Below are 13029 nucleotides of genomic sequence, written 5' to 3'. Positions count from 1 at the left end.
TGCCCAGGCTGGTCTCGAACTCCTGGGCTCAAGTGATCCTCCTGTCTTGGCCTCTCGAAGTTCTGGAATTACAGGCGTGAGCGACTGCGCCTGACCGATTCTAGACATTTCTTGTACAGAGAATTGCACGTTTGGCCTTTGTGTCTGGCTTCTCCGCTTGGTGTCACGTTTCCAAGATCCCTCCACATTGTAGCAGGTGGAATATTGAGTAATACTCCACTGTGGAATGGCCTGTTCCATTGTGGACAGACACGCTGCCTTCATAGCTGAGGGACATTGGGATATTGTCACCGCTGGCCTTTCGTGAGTGTATTCTTTTCAAATGAAAAAAAAAAACTCTGGTCACCACCTACTAGATAGTTTTCTTGGCCCACAGGGTGGGACAAGCCGGCCTGGGTGAGGGCAGGGAGGTGGCCAGGTGGAGGCAGCTGGAGTGGCCCTGGGTTGCTTCTGGGCGCAGCAGGCAGAGGTGCAGAGGCAGAGCCTGAGCATGTTCCCTGGGCAGATCTCCATCCTGGGAATGTTTGTTTATTCAAGAAGTCTCGGCCAGGCCAGGCGTGGTGCCTCACACCTGGAATCCCAGCACTGTGCGAGGTCAAGGCAGGCAGATAACCTGAGGTCAGGAGTTCAAGACCAGCCTGGCCAACATGGCAAAACCCCGTCTCTACTAAAAATACAAAAATGAGCAGGTCGTGGTGGCGTGCACCTGTAGTCCCAGCTACTTGGGAGGCTGAGGCAGGAGTATCTGCTTGATTCCAGGAGGCAGAGCTTGAACCTAGGAGGTGGAGGTTGCAGTGAGCCAAAATTGCACCACTGCGCTCCAGCCTGGGCGACAGAGTGAGACTATGTCTCAAAAAAAAAAAAAAAAAAAATCTCCAGTGCTGCCCTGTGCCCGGCACTGAGGCAGGGGAGTGCAGCACTGGTATGTGCTTCCAGCCCACCGGGCTCCTGTCTGGAGCTGACGGGCGAGCAAGGCACATGAGGGAAGCACGGTGAGGTGGACGGTGCGCAGGCATAAGGAGTAAAATAAGGCAGACGCGGTGGCTCAGTGGCTTCTGGTGGCTGCGAGGAGCGTGGGCAGGACAGACCCAGGAGGGCGCTTAGAGAGCAGGGCTGACTGGGGCAAGGCGTGTCAGGCACTTGTCAGGGGCACAATGTGAGGGGACACCAAAGAGCTCAGGAATCAACACAGATAGTATTTAATGCAATGTTTTTACATATTGAAATGATACAAAGTAACCTCCATGGTGAACAAATGTTGGAATTTTAAATAAAGACAGGCCTAGCCCTGCACGTGCACAGCCATGGCAGAGTTTGTTCAGCCTGGAATTTGATTTGTTTAAAATGTTACTTTAAAATATTGTTTGATTCCTGGATTTTTTGGCACTCCCTTAACTTTTGCACCTGGACGAGGGCCTCACCCTAATCCCAGCTGGAGAGGGTCAAGGGCTGGTGAATTTGGCTTTGGACCTGCAGAGCTCATGGTACCTGAGAGGTGGGGCCAGGAACAGGAAGGAGCTGGTGAGAACAACACCTGGACGGGGCCAGATCAGAGCAGCACTGTGGCCCTTTCCAACCCATGGTTTTGCTGCTGGATGCTTGGCAAATTGGTGATGAGTCCCCGGCCCTCTGAACGGAGTGTGATGAGTGACAGGGCCAGGGAGCTCTCGGGCCCCTCCCTGAAGCGGCAGTGAAGCCAGGGATGTGCTGACAGCAGGCAGGGAGAGGGACGTCTGGGTCTGTGCCTGGAGCCAGCTGTCCCGCGGAGGAACTGGGTGAGGATGCGGTGGGAGGAAGAGCTTCCCAGTCCTGCATCCTCCGAAGCATAACTGAGTGCTTGTGTGGCTTGGGGGTCACTCTGGTCTGAGGACGGTCTTGCTCTGCTTAGCCAGGCTTTGAAGAGCCACTGGGATACGGACAGCAGCCCTGCTGGGTGGCGGGTTGTCCACTCTCGCCTGCTTCACACTGGAACTGGATGCAGAGCACCTGGATGGCCAGTCCCAGAGTGTCTCTGACACTCCCAGTCACCTCATCCCTTAGACCAGGATAAGATGGGGGACCCCAACCTGAGCCTCACATGGGCTCCATTCCATGTGCTCCCATAAGCCACTGGGCCCACCTCTTGGCTCCAGGGCTGCCTGGCCATTTGATGTCTTGGTTTCCTTGTTGGTGCAGTGAAAATAATAGTCCCAGCCTTCTCGAGGAGTTACAAGTGCTTTTCATGTGAAAAGCTGGGATTTGGTACCAGACTACCTGGATTTGAATTTTGGCCCTACCCTTCCTAACCTGTGGCTTTGGGCCAGTCTCACTTCCCTGTGCCTCAGTTTCCCCATTTTTAGAGCCATCTCATTGAGTTGTTGGGAGGATGAACATAAGGAAGTGTACTGATGTGCCCAGAGCATTGTGATTTTACTTATTATTACCAAACCAGGCACACAGTAAGTGCCTAATAGATGCTCAGTGTTGTTTCACAGACTTCTGTGTGCCTTGTGTGTCTCCAGCAGCCTAGCTCTCAAGGTGGGGAAGCTCTTGATGAGTTGCAGGAGGTAATTAGAAAGAGGAGGCGGCAGGTGCGAGGGTTTGGGTGACACCTGTGGACAGAGAGAGGCCGATGGACCCTGGCAGGGAGGAGGGGGTCCTTGCATATAGAAAACATTTCCTGCATCCAAGATCCTTGTGACTCGGGAACGAAGGTGGCAGAGATGTGCAAATTCCAAATCGTAAACCCAGAAAGCATAGAACATTCGTAGGGAGGACCAGAAGCCTCGTGTATCTTAGTGTGTATAGAATTTTCCACATAGCCAAACAAAAGCACATTTCTAACTGAAGCTGTTGGAGAGTTGCTGAGCACTTTATACCAGACAAGGGCCGGTAAGTGGAAGTTCAATACGCAGGAGCCGTTCCTTTTGTTCACAAATGTTTGCTGTCTTTTCTGTCTATATCCGCATTCAAGTGAGGGCACTCATAGGTCCACCGTCCAGCCCCATGCTTTGTTTGCTACTGAAAAATATCTTAAGAGCTCCACAGCTGCAAATCCTTCTGTCGGGGGGGTGGGGGTGTTCCAGGAACCCAGCCTTGCTCGGGGCTGAGGCCCCTCAGCACCTGCTGCACAGGCATTGGTCATTAAAACTAAAGTGGTCATGTGCCATATCCATGGGCCCTTGGGGTCTGGTGGCACCTGGTCACACAGTCCAGTGGCTGCCTCCCGCCTGCCGGACACCGGGAGTGGGGGCTCCTCATTCCTGTTCCCTGGCGGTGGGGGGATTGACTTGAGCTCTCACACATCAGAACCCACCGATTCACACGTTGTGGCACCTTAGAGCCCCTTGACAGCCTCTCAGCCTGAGAGACCATCAAACTGAGCTCCTGGAGAGGGTGGCCCTTGAGGCCTGGACACAGGTGTGGACAGGATAGCCCTGCCTCATCTTGGAGTACCGCTTGGGTTCAGCCTCTTGTGGGTCTGAAGCTCAGGCTGGGCCAGTTCCTGCCCCTCGGACGGCCGGAAAGGCAGCCCAGCCTCACAGCCTCCTTGTCAGGCTCTGAAAGCCACCCGGCCTCCGGCTCTGCTTTTTTCTAAAGATGGAGTCTCACTCTGTTGCCCAGGCTGGAGTGCAGTGGTACCATCTCAGCTCACTGCAATCTCCACCACCTGGGTTCAAGCAATTCTCCTGCTTCAGCCTTCCGAGTAGCTGGGACTACAGGCATGTGCCACCGTGGCCGGCTAGTTTTTGTATTTTTAGCAGGGATCAGTTTTCACCATGTTGGCCAGGCTGGTCTTGAACTCATGACCTCAAGTGATCCGCCCGCCTCGGCCTCCCAAAGTGCTGGGATTACAGGTGTGAGCCACTGTGCACAGCCTCCAGCTCTGCTTTGATTTTCCCTCAAGGCTGTGAGGATGTCCACGCCTCCTCCTGTCCTCATGGCCCATTGATGTCTCCAGATGGTCTGCAAAGCCACCTTTCCCTCGGGAGCTCCCCAGCTGGTGAGGGGGCCCTTTGGGGATCACTGTCCAGGCAGTCATGGAGGCCCGCGGGCCCTGCTTCCTGGCTGAACCGAGACCTGGTGCATGGGGTGCATCTGGTCTGAGCCGAGGCCCCTGGAAGCCACAGCCGGGAGGCAGTGAGGGACGACTGTCATGTCCCCTCTCCTCTGTCTCCCAAGGTACCTGTGGGGCAGATTTCCCTATCTGAGCCTCCCAGTTGCCCATACCCTGGCCTCCCAAAGCCCAGCCCAAAGCCTTAAGCACCCTACAACCTGCTTCCTCTAGTCTGCCCTGGCTCTTCTTCGCTGATGTTCCTGAAACTTCCCTGCCTCTCCTTACCTCTTGGCCAGAGAGAGACTGGAGACCCCATGGGAACCCCCGAGGGGAGGGAGAAGGCTGCTGTTTGAACGGAGGGAGGTGGTCTTTCCCTCTGTCCCTCCCCAGGCGGGTCACACTTGCAGGCCCAGCCTCCTGCTGTGGCAGCGCTTGGGATGTTGGCTGCCTCCTGGGCAGGAGATGGGAGCTGAGGGAGGCGCTTTCAGGACCAGAGTGGGAACCCAGCTGGAGGAGGAGTAACAGGCCTGTGGTCAGCAGCAGCTGCTGCAGGGACCCCCGGAGCTATACCTGTGCCCCAGCTGACCCCTCCCGCTTCCCTAGGGCGGGCTGGGGATGGTGGTCTGTTGCCCAGCCCAGGAGGAGGAGGGACTGTGGTCAGCAGCAGCCACCTTGAGGACCCCAGTGCTGTACCAGCGACCAAGCTGACCCCTCCCACTTCCCTAGGGCGGGCTGGGGATGGTGATCTGTTGCCCAGCCCAGGAGGAAGAGGGGCTGTGGCTTCCACTCTAGAGGTCTTTCTCCTGGTCCCTCCCCCGGTGCTGGTCTAACTGCAGGCCTGCCTTAGGCCATGGCACCTGCTGACTAATGCTTAGCTGATGCTGATAGGAGAGGGCTGAGATGGGGAAGCAGCAGGTCCTGGTCACAGCGGGCTCGGGTTACACAGATGGTTGAGGCACCTCCCGGCCAGCCCCAGGAAGCAAGGCCTCACACAGCCTCCGGCTCGCCCACTGCCCGTGTGCATTTCCGGGGGCCCCATCCCCCAAGGCCCCCACCAGGTAACTTCATTGGGCTGGGTGTCGCTGCAAAACCACCCATTGGGTAAGGTGGTTTTTTTGGTGGGGGGTATGGCTGGTGAGAATGCAGTGGAGGAGAAGCCAGCTTCGTGGTTGGGGGGAGTGTGGACCCCCCGTTTCCTCTCTGCCCCCTGAACTGGAGCTCATGGTCCCTCCCCCAGGCGCCTGGGCCATGGAGGAGGTCACAGCCCTGCCTTATTCCTGTGGCAGCCTAGGGGAGCCCTGGCCAGTCCTGTGTCTCCTGGGAGGGCGGCAGGCTGGTCAGGCTGCAGGGCAGGCCTGGAATGCAGACCCCCACTTGGCCATGCCGTTGCCCGGCCGCTCTGTCTGGGGACGTTCTGTTCAGGAAGAGAGAAGCAGACCAGACAACCCGGCTCAGCAATTGGAAGCTCAGCTCCCCATGTTCAGTCCAGCAGGAAGTTTGCCTCCTTGCAACACTTGCGTGCTTCTGCATGCGGCTTCTTGGCTGGTGGTTCTGTGAGGCCCCCACTGGGCTGTGTGATGTCCTCTGGCCACCCTCGCCTTGGTGCCTGGCCCCTATGAAACAGAGACACCTGGGCAGTCCCCTACTTGTGCTTGCAAGCCTGTGGGACATGTGGCTTCAGTGATGGCTGATTCCGTTTCACTCAGAGGCCCTGGGAATCCTCAGCCCAATTGTCCAGAGGAGTCTGTCTCAGTGGGGAGAGTCCGAGCTGTCCTCCTGGTGGACAGTCCTTTAGATCGCTGGGGTACTTCCCTGCCGGCCGTTCCTCCTGCTGTCCCTGCTCCTCTGTCCCCCAGCCGTCTCCCACCCTCTCCCCTGCAGCAGCCAGCTGGCACGGGGACCTCACCTTCCCTCTGGGATTGCGAATGAGACGACTTCCCTCGTCCTTCCGGGTCCAGATCTTTCTGGCAACAGTGAGTGAAACCCTTGTCTCAGGTGGGAGGAGAAGGCTCAGTGTCTGGTCATAATGACGGTCCTAACCACATCACTTTCAAACAAACGCTGGCTTTCACTTACCCCTTGCCCTGCCCAACAGTTACTTTCATTATCCCATTTTCCAGATTAGGAAATCAAGGCGCAGAGAGCTTCAGCCACTTGCCTGAGGCCCCACAGTTAAGTGTCTGGATTTGAACCCTGGGGCAGCCTGGCTGCTGAGCTGTCCTGGATACGGGGTACTGTGCAGTGGTGGAGTGGGGTGGAGCTCTACTGTCGCTGACCCTCGGGCTACCTGGAGTGATAGCACAGCCCCTTGTCTGGGCCCCTGCCTGAGGCTTTGGCTGGATGCCAGGAGCCCGAGCCCTTCCGGCTCTTTCCTGTGTAAGGCACCATGGGGTGAAATGAAAGAAAACCCCAGTTAGAAGGTGTCTCCCTCTTCCTTCAGTCCCTCAGCTGCCCTGGATTTTGAAATAAGACACCGCCCGTCTGTGGGGTGAGCAGGAACAGATTGGAACCTCATTTCTCTTCCCCTAGCCACAGCTGCCAGGAGCTCATCTTTCTCTGTCTTTCTCCTCCCCCTGCTGCCTCTCCCCACAAGACCTGGGCTGGATACTGCTGGGAAAGCCAACAGGAAGTCTTTTGGCTGCGGTGGAGGTGGGGGTCTGTGCTTCCCTGGGGACCGAGATGAGGTTGGAGGTCTTTTGGCTGCAGTGGAGGTGGGACCTGTGCTTCCCTGGGCACAGAGATGAGGTTGGAAGTCTTTTGGCTTCAGTGGAGGTGGGGGTCTGTGCTTCCCTGGGCACAGAGATGAGGTTGGAAGTCTTTTGGCTTCAGTGGAGGTGGGGGTCTGTGCTTCCCTGGGCATGGAGATGAGGTTGGAAGTCTTTTGGCTTCAGTGGAGGTGGGGATCTGTGCTTCCCTGGGAACTGAGATGAGGGCTCCAGGCTGGCTCCGGCAAGAGCGGGGAGGCTCACATCTCTGCCTACTGGTTTTACTTCCCGTCCTGGGAGAAGATATCCACATGTCCCAGAATGCACCCTCTGTGTATACAGGGATGGCTTTTGAGCGATTCACCTGAGGTTTAATGATCTTTCTCTTTGGAACTGGAGTGGCTTCTCCACGGTGGATGGGTCTGAGCTCGGTGCCTCAGCCGGCATCTTTCCCCAGGCGCTTCCTCTCACCACACTGGGGTGCAGGTTGTTAGTGGACGGGTCTTCACCCTCGGGGATTGGCAGCTGCCAGCTTATTGCACAGTTGAGATGCCCTGGCCGAAGGTTCCACTAAGCTCCATGGAGTGTAGGGGTTTTTTTGAGACGGTCTCTCTCTGTCGCCCAGGCTGGAGTTCAGTGGCCCAATCTCCCACTCACTGTGATCTTGACCTCCTGGGCTTAGTGATCCTCCCACCTCAGCCTACCAAGTGGCTGGGACTACAGGCGTGTGCCACCATGCCTGGCTAATTTTTTAATTTTAATTTTTTTTGTAGAAATGGGGTCTCACTATATTTCCCAGGCTGACCTCTAACTCCTGGGCTTAAATGATCCTCCTGCCTTGGCCTGCCAAAGTGCTAGGATTCCAGGCATGAGCCATTGTGCTCATCTGGGGTTTTCCTTTAACCCTTCCTGGCTCTTCCCAGGTGCAGGACCCGGGCCTCAGCCTTATGTGTTCTTGAACAGCTCTGGGCTCTGTCCTGTGCCTCCTGGGCGCATGGTCAGGTCTCACATCAGCAGGAGCCTCAGGTGAAGAGGCAGGCAGAACGGAATGCTTGTCATCACCCAGCCTCGGGGCCAGGCGGGGCGGCCAGGACAGTAGCAGTGGCTGGCGTGGCTTCCTGGGAGGTCAGCCCATTGGTGTGGCTGGGGAATGCGGAAGGGAGCTTCTCCCCTTGTCTCCTCTTGTTTCTGGTCTCTGGGCCTCCAGGGCCAGGTCTCCAGAGTTCTAGGTGGAGGATGGAAGTGGGGGAAGCTGGGGTGAGAGCGGGGTGGGGTGGGGAGTCAGGGGGATCCTGGAAAACCGTCTTCTGCAGGTCCTGCTTTTCCCAGGGAGTGCTCAGGGCTGGTCCCAGGGAGCCGGACTAATGGTCACCTCGGATGGTGCAGAGGCCCATCCCCAGGAAACGGGGCCCACAGAAGCTTTTGGTTCTGGTTCTGTTCTGCCCTCTGGTTCTGTTCTGCTTCCAAAGTAGGGCTCAGGATAGCTCTGAATTCCCTGCCGAAATGCAGCTTCCTGGGCCCTAACCCAGCCCTCCCGAACCAGAGGCTCTAGGGTGGGCCCTCTGCTTGTCTAGCAGCCTCCAGGGGACACTTCTGCCTGCCAGAGAAAGTCTAATAAGCACTGCTGTAAACCTCCTCATCCCCACAGCCTTCTGGCTCTTCTTTTTCCTGCTAGGATCTGCATCAGGATTAAATGCCAACGTCAGGGGTAAGGTTAGACTTGTGAACCCTGAGACAATACCTGCATCTTTTTTTTTTTTTTTTTTTTTTGAGACCGTCTCGCTCTGTTGTCCAGGCTGGAGGGCAGTGGTGCAGATCTCCGCTCATGGCAACCTCCACCTCCAGGGTTCAAGCAATTCTCCTGTCTCAGCCTCCCAAGTAGCTGGGACTACAGGCTCGCACCATCACACCTGGCTAATTTTTGTATTTTTAGTAGAGATGGGGTTTCATCATGTTGGCCAGGCTGGTCTGGAACTCCTGGCCTCAAGCAGTCCCCTCACTTCAGCCTTCCAAAGTGCTGGGACTACAGGCGCCCAGCCTGATACCTATATCTTGACCAAGCTGTTGTGGAAACATTGAGTTCCCCTTGATAGTTCTGTCCACAGAGTGAATGTTTAGGAACCGGCCAGGAATCTCCCACCCCCACCCAGATCGTGGCCTGGAGGCAACGTTTGTGACCCTGTGATGGGATTTGTCTCTCTTGCCCAAGAGACTTTGGAGATGTGGCCCCTAAATGTGGGGGCCCCTGTTGGGGTGGGAACGGGAGCTGGCCCTGGCCTTTGTCCAGTGACCCCGTCTCAGTGCCTCGATCCTAGCACCCTCGATCTCGGCGCCTCCCCTTCCCCGGCTCCGCGCAGAGATCACGTGGCTTACGCTGAGTAATCCTCCACCGCCCGCCTTGTGTTCCTGCTTCAGGGAAGCCTTTCCAGGGAGCCAGCTGACACATTTGGCCTCCATTACTTGTTTTTGAACAGGAATGAAAGGAGAGAGTGAGTAAGAAAGTGGCAGGAGGTGGGGGTTGCAGAGTAGGGAAAGGTCAGAGAAAGGGGAGGAAAGATCTGGAAAGTCCAGACATGTGCTCTGGAAGCAGGTGCCAGCTATGAGCTCATCTGGAGGGTGGCCACCCGCCCTGAGCCCTGCCTGGGGCCAGTAGGGAACGTTCTGCCAGGGCATGGTCACTGGGAGCCTGTCCTTGGCTTGCTTTCTGCTGCTTTGAGCGCTGAGCAGATTTGTTTCCATTTTAGGGACAACGCAGGGAGGCTGTCATTCCACCCCTTGCCTTATTAATATTTCATGAATCATAAGTGACCACTTACTGCATCCTGACATACTCCAGGCGCTGGGCTCGAAGCTTTATGTGCTTCATGGGACGTATCCGCACCATTGCCGTAGAAAACGGTCCTGTTACTACCGTAGAGAAGAAAGCACCGAGGCACAGAGAGGTTGAAGAACCGGCCCCAGGCCACACAGCTAGAAGCAGCTGACCCTGGCTTTGAACACAGGGCTGCTTGACTCCAAAGCCCGAGCTGGTTTGCAATTAAGCTCACGGTTTCTATGCCACTGTTTGAGCCTCTGGTCGAGCCCCTTGGCTCAGTTGGGAGGGCCATGACCCACCAGCTGTTCCATTATGTGTTGTGGACACCTCCACGGCCCACCTGGGTGGGAGGGAAGGGGCTTCAGGAGGTGGGAGGGGTCCAGGGAACAGAGTCCAGCCTGCTTGGGCCCAATACCTTGACCTTCAAGGTACCCTTTGAGGGTGGCATGAGGCTAAGCTCTCGTTCCCCTCCAGGACTCTGCTCCTGTGAGCGCCTCAGGGTCCCTGGCTTTTTTCTGGGGGCCTTGCTGGTCAGGATCACAGAGAAGCTCCTTGCTGTTGATCTTTCTGCCTCTGTATCTTTTGGCAAGCCATTTTATGACTCAGTTGCTTTGTCTGTAAAATGGGTTGAATAACATTGTCCTGCCTCAGAGGGTTTTTGGGAGGATCAAATGAGGCCTGTGGCACAGAAGCCCTTTGTTAAGCCATGCCGACTAGCAGTTGGCGGACCCCCAAGTGAATGGGCATTTGGGTGCTGAGTGTGTGGACTCAGTACTCAGGAGGAGGGGCTGGGGGATGCCTAGAACTCCTGGGAGGCTCAGACCCCTACTCTGCTCAGAATCTGAGCTGCTCCTTGGCCAGTTTAATTCCCGTCACTAGGGTGAGGGTAACCAGGACTTACGCATAGTTGGGCGAAGTTGAGTGACCACATGTGGAAGTCTAGCATCCCTTGTGCAAAGTGGGCAGGCGGCCAAAGTGAGCTCTGCACCAGTCCCCCCACCCCTGGGGCTGTTCCTGGCGCCCTGCCCTCCCCCAGAGCCCCACTGACCTGCACCACGTGACCTGGGCCTGGGAAGATGGGCCCAGCTGTGGGAGGTCGTGCGGGCTGGGGACTGAGAGTGCCGGAGGAGGGCCTCCCAGGAAAACCCAGCTGCACAGGAAGCTGGGCCAGCGGCCTCCGGAAGCCTCTGGGCTTTGCAAGCTGGACTCCCTGGATCTGTGACTGTGGGGCCCTCTCCTGCCTGCAGCTGAGAGCCCTTGACCCGTACCTGAGGGCTTCAGAGGTCCGGGAAGGGGATGTGACCGTGTCCTCAGGGTGCAGCCCACCCGAGTGCCACTCTGGCTGCAGCCCCCACTCTTCCCGGCCCCCTCTCTGGCCATGGGGATGCTGCCTGGGAGGTTCCCTTACATGGAAGGAGCTGCAGCTGAGCTGGCGGGCCCCACACACCCCCGAGGCCCCCTGACTTCCAACCTCCAAGTGGGGCTGCATCCAACACTCAGGACCTGGAGCCTCAGCCAGAGAAGGACCCCCCCACTGCCTCTTTCTGTGTCTTGGGAAAGGGTCTTTGTGCTCCTCCCCCAGGGACCCGGCACACACATGTTGGGAGGCTAAGAAGAAGCTGCCCACCTGCCCATCTCCCCCCACCCCCCACCCTCCCAGCCAGCAGAATTTTACCTGTGTGCCTAGAATGCATGGAGCCAGAAGTCACGAGGTTGGCCTGGCTGTGTCCGACCCTGGCTCTGCGGTCTCAGACAGTCCCAGCCCTCCTGGAGCTCAGGGTCCTGATCTGTAGAGGAGAGGCTGCTGTGCGGCCCCACAGGGCCCTGTGCAGAGGGGAATGTGCACGACTGTGAGTTCAGGCTCTGCCCTCAGACAGGCGGATAGGATGGGAACAGTGGGTCAGGATGACCAGAGGGTCCCAGCCTCAGGAGGAGGCCTCCGAACCTCCCAGCACCTCCACACGAGGGAATATAGCCAGGAACCCAGGCCTCCCATCTCAGGAAGCAGCACCCCGCGCCCCACCTCTGGTTGCCTGGGCCTGAGAAGTTGAGGATTCCTCCCAAATCCGAGTGCCCTCTGACCCCTGCTTGGGTAGTTGTCCCTCCTGAACTGACCACCTGTCCTATACTGTCGCCTGTGGTTCGCCCCACAGGGTGGCCAGCAAGTCCCCTGCACAGCACACCTCCCCCAGGAGCACTGCCTGTGTAAAGGGTGCCACCCCAACGCCCTGGAGGTGTGCAGTGGCGGGACAGCATGAGCCCAGGAGCTCCGGTGAGCTCCTGGATGGAGAATGTGTTCAGATCACTCCCCAGCCTAAGCCTTCCCTGGGTGTCTGCTGTGCTTGGGGTGCTGATTCATCCTGGAGCAGCCTGTGAGATCCCACGTCACCCGGCCACTCCCCACCGGCCTCCTGGCCTGGCTGCTCCTGGGACATGAGGGCTCATCCTCACGGAAGAATGTTCGCTTGTTCCCTCGCGGGAAGTCCCTCCCCAGACCTCCTGGCTGCCTCATTCAGGTCTTGCTGAAGCGCTGCCATCTTGGAGAGGCCTCCCTGTCACCCGCAGTTAAAGCAGCCCTCCCATGCCTGTGGGTGGTTTTCTGTGGGGCATGGATGAGTATTGGAGAATCTTGCCGTTTATTTGTTCATATGCCCTCTGGGAGGGCACAGGACACTGACTTGTGTTGCGGGTGCCTTGTATGTCACGGGTGCTCAGTGAATGCTTGTTAAACACTAGGAGAGCGCAGAGGAGGGAAGCCTCTGTCCAACTGGAGCAGTCAGGGAAGACTTCCTGGAAGAAGTGGTATCTGGTGGCTTGGAATGTGGAGGTTTGTCTATATGCAGACATTAGGTTAGAGGGCAAAGGGGCATTGTCATAACTTAGCAGACAAGCAACTAAGGCATTGCTATGACATGGACTGCTCATGGTTGGAGCTAAGAAGGAGTCAGAGAGAGAGGTCCCTGTGCTCTGGAGTGAGTCGTTGCGGGAGGCTGAGCTCCCAGAATGTGGGGCTGCCTGTGGAAAGGCTGGAGGTGGGAGATACACCTGTGAGTGCAGGTGAGTGTGGGGTGAGCCACTGGGGCTGGATCAGAAGATGGGAATCCCTAAACCCACCAACCAGCCTTGGTGCCCTGGGAATGACAGGAGACGGGGTTTCTAGGGGACTAATCCAGCACAAGCGGATGAGATGGGATGCAGGGAAAAGCACAGAGCTCTCTGAGGCTTTGGGAAGCTGAGTTAGGGTAGAGCCATGACAGGGTGAGTTCCAGAAGCAATCCAAGAAAAAATAGCTAGATTGGTTTCTCCCTTCACTGTAGGAGATGCCCCACCTCACTTCCCCCGTCCTCCGGGCTCTGGCTGTGGGCTGGGCACAGTGAATGGGTTCCATCTGCAGGGGTAGTCACACCCTCTGGTCACAGCTGCCTCATGCACTGTGTTGAGATGGGATCCGAGGCCAGGAAGAACAGCTTCTT

At 57.1% G+C, this 13029-nt stretch overlaps 1 protein-coding gene across 7 annotated transcripts in view; it reads left to right on the top strand.

Moving 5' to 3' along the window:
- Nucleotides 1-13029, top strand: part of SEPTIN9 (septin 9) — a 213131-nt gene that overhangs the window by 126049 nt on the left and 74053 nt on the right. Inside the window, exon 1 of one of the 7 annotated variants that reach the window (XM_008011601.3) lies at nucleotides 5075-5094. The exons of the other annotated variants lie outside the window; for them this stretch is intronic. The gene's annotated coding sequence lies outside the window, so the exon portion shown is untranslated. Of the gene's footprint in view, nucleotides 1-5074; nucleotides 5095-13029 lie in introns of those variants that run through there. 7 annotated transcript variants of the gene reach the window in all.

The sequence above is a fragment of the Chlorocebus sabaeus genome, chromosome 16 (assembly GCF_047675955.1).
Source record: "Chlorocebus sabaeus isolate Y175 chromosome 16, mChlSab1.0.hap1, whole genome shotgun sequence".
Lineage (NCBI taxonomy): Eukaryota > Metazoa > Chordata > Mammalia > Primates > Cercopithecidae > Chlorocebus > Chlorocebus sabaeus.
The sequence above is the reverse complement of the archived record's forward strand: the minus strand, read 5'-3'. Positions and strand labels throughout refer to the sequence as shown.